This window comes from Aegilops tauschii, chromosome 2 (assembly GCF_002575655.3).
Source record: "Aegilops tauschii subsp. strangulata cultivar AL8/78 chromosome 2, Aet v6.0, whole genome shotgun sequence".
NCBI lineage: Eukaryota > Viridiplantae > Streptophyta > Magnoliopsida > Poales > Poaceae > Aegilops > Aegilops tauschii.
In genome coordinates, this window is record NC_053036.3 from 26546600 (window position 1) to 26554008 (window position 7409).

A 7409-nucleotide genomic window follows, 5' to 3' on the forward strand; every position below is an offset into this window, starting at 1 on the left:
CACTTCCAAACTTGTGAGAGGCCGCCTACGCAAGATTTGGCGGCATGTGCTAGCCCCCGGAGGCCGCCGGCCCCAATCATAGACACGCGAAGAGCAATCCGCGTAGAGGGAAGTGTTCAGATACTTCTCCATCGCCAAAAATTATGAAAAATTACCATCAGTCCTATAGCACATGTGCCCACGTCGTGTAAAAAAACTCATGATTTTATCGCGCTCCGAGTATTTAACAATATTCACGCCGCATCGTTACCGCAGAACATCTACTACCGTGTCATCGCCGTCCGTGAGGGGGGCCACACCCCGGAGACGCGTGCCGCCTCTTCGGACATGCCACCACACCGTACGGCATGTATGAAGGGCCCGGTGCGACGCTCCGGTGGCATTGCTACCCCCCAGGGCCTCTATCCCGCCTAACCCTGTAGCGTTTGACCACGGGATCTAGCCCTTTGACTTTGCACGGACGGGCTTTGACCAGTGGAACTCTCCACCCAGTTGTGTTAGGTCAGCCCATAGGAACACTTTGGAGCAACATCCGGGCCAAAGCCACAGCAAGATCCCATCCCTGTAGACCCGACGTGTCCATTTCCCCTCTCTAGGTGCCGGCAGCGGCGCCGTCCGTGAGGGGGGCACACCCCGGAGACGCGTGCCGGGCGTTTGCAACCGCCACAACACTTCCAAACTTGTGAGAGGCCGCCGCCCGTGTGTGTGGTGTGTGAGGCACGTGCCATGTCAAGGACATGCGTTGGTTATTCAAATAGCACACCACCCCTGCATGCATATGCATGGGCCACACGCATGTACGGGTGCCCTCCCCCCCTCAGGCGGTCTCTATATTGAGCACCCATCTGGTGGCCCCGGTGGTCTAGGGCGTTGATCGGCACCAAGAGGGTGTAGTCCATGGGGCATAACTGCTTCTTCGTGTTAGTGCATGTCATCGCGAGATGACATACCAAGCCTAGGCCCGTTCTTCGAGATAGTCTATGGGTATCGAGAGGGAATGTGTCCGGTTTGTGCAGGAAGTGCGGGTCCTGTTGCTCCGTTGGCCTCGAAACTTCTTGTGCTCTCAAAGGAGGCCATCGCATGTATATGCATGGGCTATCCAGTGGCCCCTGCGGTCTAGGAAGTTGACCGGCACCGAGAGAGGGGGTAGGCCACGGTCAACAACTGCTTCTTCTCATTTTTATTTCTTTACACTTTAAAGTTCTCTCTCGGTGCCGGCCTAGAAAGTTGAGCAGCACCGAGAGAGGGGGTAGGCCACGGTCAAGAATTGCTTCTTCCCATGTCTTTTTCTTTACACTCTTCAAAGTTCTCTCTCGGTGCCGTTCTAGGAAGTTGGCCGGCACCAAGAGAGGGGGTAGGCCACGGTCAACAACTGCCTCTTCTCATGTTTTTTACTTTACACTCTTTAAAGTTCTCTCTCGATGCCGGTCTAGAAAGTTGACCGGCACCGAGAGAGGGGGTAGGCCTCGGTCAACAACTGATTCTTCGCACGTTTTTTACTTTACACTCTTTGAAGTTGAGTTTTGAACAAACCCAAAAAGCATAAATATATATCTATGAGGGAATCAAAAGTCTTTTATCGAAAAATTCATCAAAAATCATGGAATTTCCAAACTTTGGTCGTAAAAACATATGAAATATGAGATACAAAAAAGATAGTACCAAACAAAAACAAAAAGAGAAGGGAAAAAAATTAGAGCAGTGGTTACCGAGGGTCTGCTATAGGCTCTCGGTAATGGCCACCTTTCCGAGAGGGCCTGTCGGTAACGCATCTAACGTAAATCTAGGGGGACATATTTTCCGAGAGTTACTCTTGGTAAAAGTGTACCCTAGATCTAGAGTTGATTTCTTTTCCGAGAGCCCGCACCAACAAGCACTCGGTAAAGGTGACGTCGACTACTTAAGTATATTCCCCCTGTTGTTTCTTCTCTCTGCTCCCCACCGACCGGCGCCCCTCCACCGGCCGGCGCCCCCTCCGCCGCTGCCCCCCACACCACACCGAGCTCCTCCCTCCGGTGAGTCCCCCCTCCTCCTCTCCATGTGTGCATAGATAGATGGATTGATAGATGGATGCATAGATATATGGATGGATTGATAGATGGATGCATTGATAGATGGATGGATTGATAGATGGATGCATAGATAGATGGATGGATTGATAGATGGATGGATGGATTGATAGATGCATGGATGCCATGTAGATACATTTTTTCTATATCAAAAGACACTAGTAGAAAAATGGGCTTTCATTCGGGCCTGGCCAGCCCATTAGTCCCGGTTCTTATACGAACCCCGGGACCAACGGGTGCATTCGTTCCGGTTCGTGAGCCCAGGTGGCTGGCCGGGGCCTCGCGGGCTTTGGTCCCGGTTCGTCTGGACCCATTGTCCCGGTTCTAGGAATGAACCGGGACCAATGGGCCTCGCTCCTGGCCCATAACCATTGGTCCCGGTTCCAGCCACGAACCGGGACAAATGATTTGCCTATATATAGCCCATCGCCAGCGAGCAGAGCACTCCACCCTGCTCTGTTTTTTGCTGGCCGGCGAGGGGAGGGCATTTGGGTGCTCTAGCTCACCTCCTATGCACATGAGGTGTTCGATGAAATGTCCGAGCCACACTAGTTAATATTTCTTCTCTGGAAACTCGACCTCCAAGCTCCATTTTCCCCGAGATTTTTCTAGGTTTAGCAGTCCGTCACGTCCCGTCCCCGTCTTCACCGGCGTCGATCACCCGCGCCAATCTCGTCGCCGGCACCACCGTGGTGAGCCTCTTGTTCTTATCTTCTTTCTGAAAGAAAAAAAATTCTTACTTGAGATAGATACTTGTCTAATTTTCTTACTTTTATTATTCCTTGTTATTATATAGTGCGATGGTTCTGGTATCCGCCCCCGTCGGCCCTCGTGCTCTCTATGATTCAGATGTGGTATATATTATCTTTTTATAACTATTTGGTTCATTTATTGTTTATGACAATTATGCCGACCAACGTGACATAGAATTTATTTATGTCGGAGGTGGTTGAACCGGAAATTCTGACCGGCCCTATTGTCGAGAGGTTAAATTTAGTCAAAGAAGAAAACAATTACTTGAAGGAAAAAATAAAAAATTGAGGAGGAGAAGATGATATTGGAGTTGCATGTTGCGGACGTCGTCGATGATCACAAGATCAAGATGGATGCAATGCGGTTGAAGATTAGAAAGATTAGAAAATATGCCATTCATACCGAGGCTTGGTATCATTATGCCGTTGGATCAATTGTTACCTTAGTTGTGATTACGATCGCATTTGTTGTTGCATTGAAAGGTTTTACATAGTTTCAATGTATGGTTTAACTAGATGCTCTGGAGAGCTATATGTTGTTCAATTTGAACTATGTATGTACTTTGGTTTTAATGTGATGATGAACTACTATTAATTTGGTCACTTATCTATCCATGTTCACTTGTAGTGCTTTTCAATTTCAGGGTCTTATAGCTGAAAAAATCAGTAAATGCATGAAAAATAACAAATGAAGTCAGAAAGGCTTGAAAATTAATGATGTGGCTTTGAATGGTGCATTTTGAACATAGAAAAAGTATGGAGTTCAAATAAGTTCAAAAAATGAAATCCCTTTTGTAACAGACGAGTTTCCGTATGAAACCCTGATACTTCGAAAGAGATTGTCCGTTTTGTACACGAAGGGCATCTAGTTTTTGCCGTAAGCCTCTCTACTTTCTTGCACATGCTATGTGGGTGAAATGATGATACCATGCCAACTTTTAACCTTTTCAGAGTTCATTTGAAATGCTTTTCAATTTCAGGGTCTTATAGCTGAAAAAAATCAGTAAATGCATGAAAACTAACAAATGAAGTCAGAAAGGGTTGAAAATTGATGATGTGGCTTGGAATGGTGCATTTTGAACATAGAAAAACTATGGAGTTCAAATAAGTTCAAAAAAATGAAATCCTTTTGTAACAGACGAGTTTCAGTATGAAACCCTGATACTTCGAAAGAGATTGTCCGTTTTGTACACGAAGTGCATCCAGTTTTTGCCGTAAGCCTCTCTAATTTCTTGCACATGCTATGTGCATGAAATGATGATACCATGCTGATACGTCTCCGTCGTATCTACTTTTCCAAACACTTTTGCCCTTGTTTTGGACTCTAACTTGCATGATTTCAATGGAACTAACCCGGACTAACGCTGTTTTCAGCAGAATTGCCATGGTGTTATTTATGTGCAGAAACAAAAGTTCTCGCAATGACCTGAAACTCCACGGAACATATTTTTGGAAAATATTAAAAATATTGGAAGAAGAATCCACGTCAGGGGGCCCACACCCTGTCCACGAGGGTGGGGGGCGCGCCTGCCCCCCTAGGCGCGCCCCCTGCCTCGTGGGCCCCCTGACGCTCCACCGACCTCAACTCCAACTCCATATATTCACTTTCGGGGAGAAAAAAGTCAAAGAGAAGGATTCATCGTGTTTTACGATATGGAGCCGCCGCCAAGCCCTAAAACCTCTCGGGAGGGCTGATCTGGAGTCCGTTCGGGGCTCCGGAGAGGGGTATCCATCGCCATCGTCATCATCAACCATCTCCATCACCAATTTCATGATGCTCACCGCCATGCGTGAGTAATTCCATCGTAGGCTTGTTGGACGGTGATCCCTAGTATCCACTATGTTCTGAGATTGATGTTGCTATGACTTTGCTATGCTTAATGCTTGTCACTAGGGCCCGAGTGCCATGATTTCAGATCTGAACCTATTATGTTTTCATGAATATATGTGAGTTCTTGATCGTATCTTGCATGTCTATAGTCACCTACTATGTGTTATGATCCGGCAACCCCGAAGTGACAATAATCGGGACCACTCCCGGTGATGACCATAGTTTGAGGAGTTCATGTATTCACTATGTGTTAATGCTTTGGTCCGGTACTCTATTAAAAGGAGGCCTTAATATCCCTTAGTTTCCATCAGGACCCCGCTGCCACGGGAGGGTAGGACAAAAGATGTCATGCAAGTTCTTTTCCATAAGCACGTATGACTATATTCGGAATACATGCCTACATTACATTGATGAATTGGAGCTAGTTCTGTGTCACCCTATGTTATGATTGTTACATGATGAACCGCATCCGGCATAATTCTCCATCACCGATCCAACGCCTACGAGCTTTTCACATATTGTTCTCCGCTTATTTACTTTTCCGTTTCTACTGTTACAATCACTACAAAACCCAAAAATATTACTTTGCTACCGTTACCGCTACTTCCATACTACTTTGCTACTAAATACTTTGCTGCAGATATTAAGTTATCTAGGTGTGGTTGAATTGAGAACTCAACTGCTAATACTTGAGAATATTCTTTGGCTCCCCTTGTGTCGAATCAATAAATTTGGGTTGAATACTCTACCCTCGAAAACTGTTGCGGTCCCCTATACTTGTGGGTTATCACATGCCAACTTTTAACATTTTCAGAGTTCATTTGAAATGCTTTTCAATTTCAGGGTCTTATAGCTGAAAAAAATCAGTAAATGCATGAAAAATAACAAATGAAGTCAGAAAGGGTTGAAAATTGATGATGTGTCTTTTAATGGTGCATTTTGAACATAGAAAAACTATGGAGTTCAAATAAGTTCAAAAAAATGAAATCCTTTTGTAACAGACGAGTTTCCGTATGAAACCCTGATACTTGTAAAGAGATTGTCCGTTTTGTACACGAAGTGCATCCAGTTTTTGCCGTAAGCCTCTCTACTTTCTTGCACATGCTATGTGGGTGAAATGATGATACCATGCCAACTTTTAACCTTTTCAGAGTTCATTTGAATTTCTTTTCAATTTCAGGGTCTTATAGCTGAAAAAAATAGTAAATGCATGAAAAATAACAAAATGAAGTCAGAAAGGGTTGAAAATTGATGATGTGGCTTTGAATGGTGCATTTTGAACATAGAAAAACTATGGATTTGAAATAAGTTCAAAAATATGAAATCCTTTTGTAACAGACGAGTTTCCGTATGAAACCCTGATACTTCGAAAGAGACTGTCAGTTTTGTACACGAAGTGCATCTAATTTTTGCCGTAAGCCTCTCTACTTTCTTGCACATGCTATGTGGGAGAAATGATGATACCATGCCAACTTTTAACATTTTCAGAGTTCATTTGAAATGCTTTTCAATTTCAGGGTCTTATAGCTGAAAAAAATGAGTAAATGCATGAAAAATAACAAATGAAGTCAGAAAGGGTTGAAAATTGATGATGTGGCTTTGAATGGTGCTTTTTGAACATAGAAAAACTATGGAGTTCAAGTAAGTTCAAAAAATGAAATCCCTTTTGTAACAGACGAGTTTCCGTATGAAACCCTCATACTTCCAAAGAGAAACAAAATAAAATAATCAGTAAATGCATGAAAATTTAATAGCAAAAAGAATTATCATAAAATAAAATAAATAAGTAATTTTGAACAAAATAATATAAACTTTAATAAAATATATAAGTAGAAACAAATTAAAATAAAATAAAATAAACTTTAATAACATAAATAAAATTTATGAAACTAAAATTATCAAAGTATTTTCTGTTCAAAACATTATAAGCAACCTCTAAAATTTATGAAACTAAAATTATATAAAATTGATGCAACTAAAATTATCAAAGTATTTTCTGTTCAAAATCATTAAAAGGAAAAAGAATTTTCATAAAGAACTTTGTTTGTTAGGAACTTTAATAGCAAATATATAAGTAGAAACAAAATAAAATGAAATAAATAAGTATTTTGTTGTAAGTAGAAACAAAACAGAAAACAAAGCAAAAAAGAAAACAAAAAAACTGGGAAAATATAAAAAATTTGCCACCTACAGGGCTAGCACAGCCTGAATACGACTAGAAACCCATCCCTGGGCCAAGATTCAGGCCCGCATAAGGCCCAGTAGGCCCATCAGGCATAGCAGTCACAATTAGGCCCGTAAGCCTGCAATGGAGAGGAGCTCGAGAGGGGTGCGACAGTGGGGCTTATAAACCACTACGTGCCCCTCTCTACTAGCGAGGTGGGACTAAACTTTCGACGCGGGCGCAGCAGCACAAGGCCTTTGGTCCAGGTTGGTGGCACCAACTGGTACTAAAGGGGTGCATTGGTACCGGTTTGCGGCACCAACCGGGACCAATGCCACCCCTTTAGTCCCGGTTGGTGCCACCAACCGGGACCAAAGGCCGCCGCTTCCCGCCCTTTGGGCTGCTGAAAAGAGGCCTTTGGTCCCGGTTGGTGGCACCAACCGGGACTAAAGGGGGTCTTTGGTCCCGGTTGCTGCTATGAACCGGGACCAATGCCCTGGGTATATAAGAAAACACTTAGCAGTTTCGACCCAATCCATCACTTCTTCCCCCGACGCCCCTGCTCCTCCTCGCCGTCGCTGCCCGACGCCCAT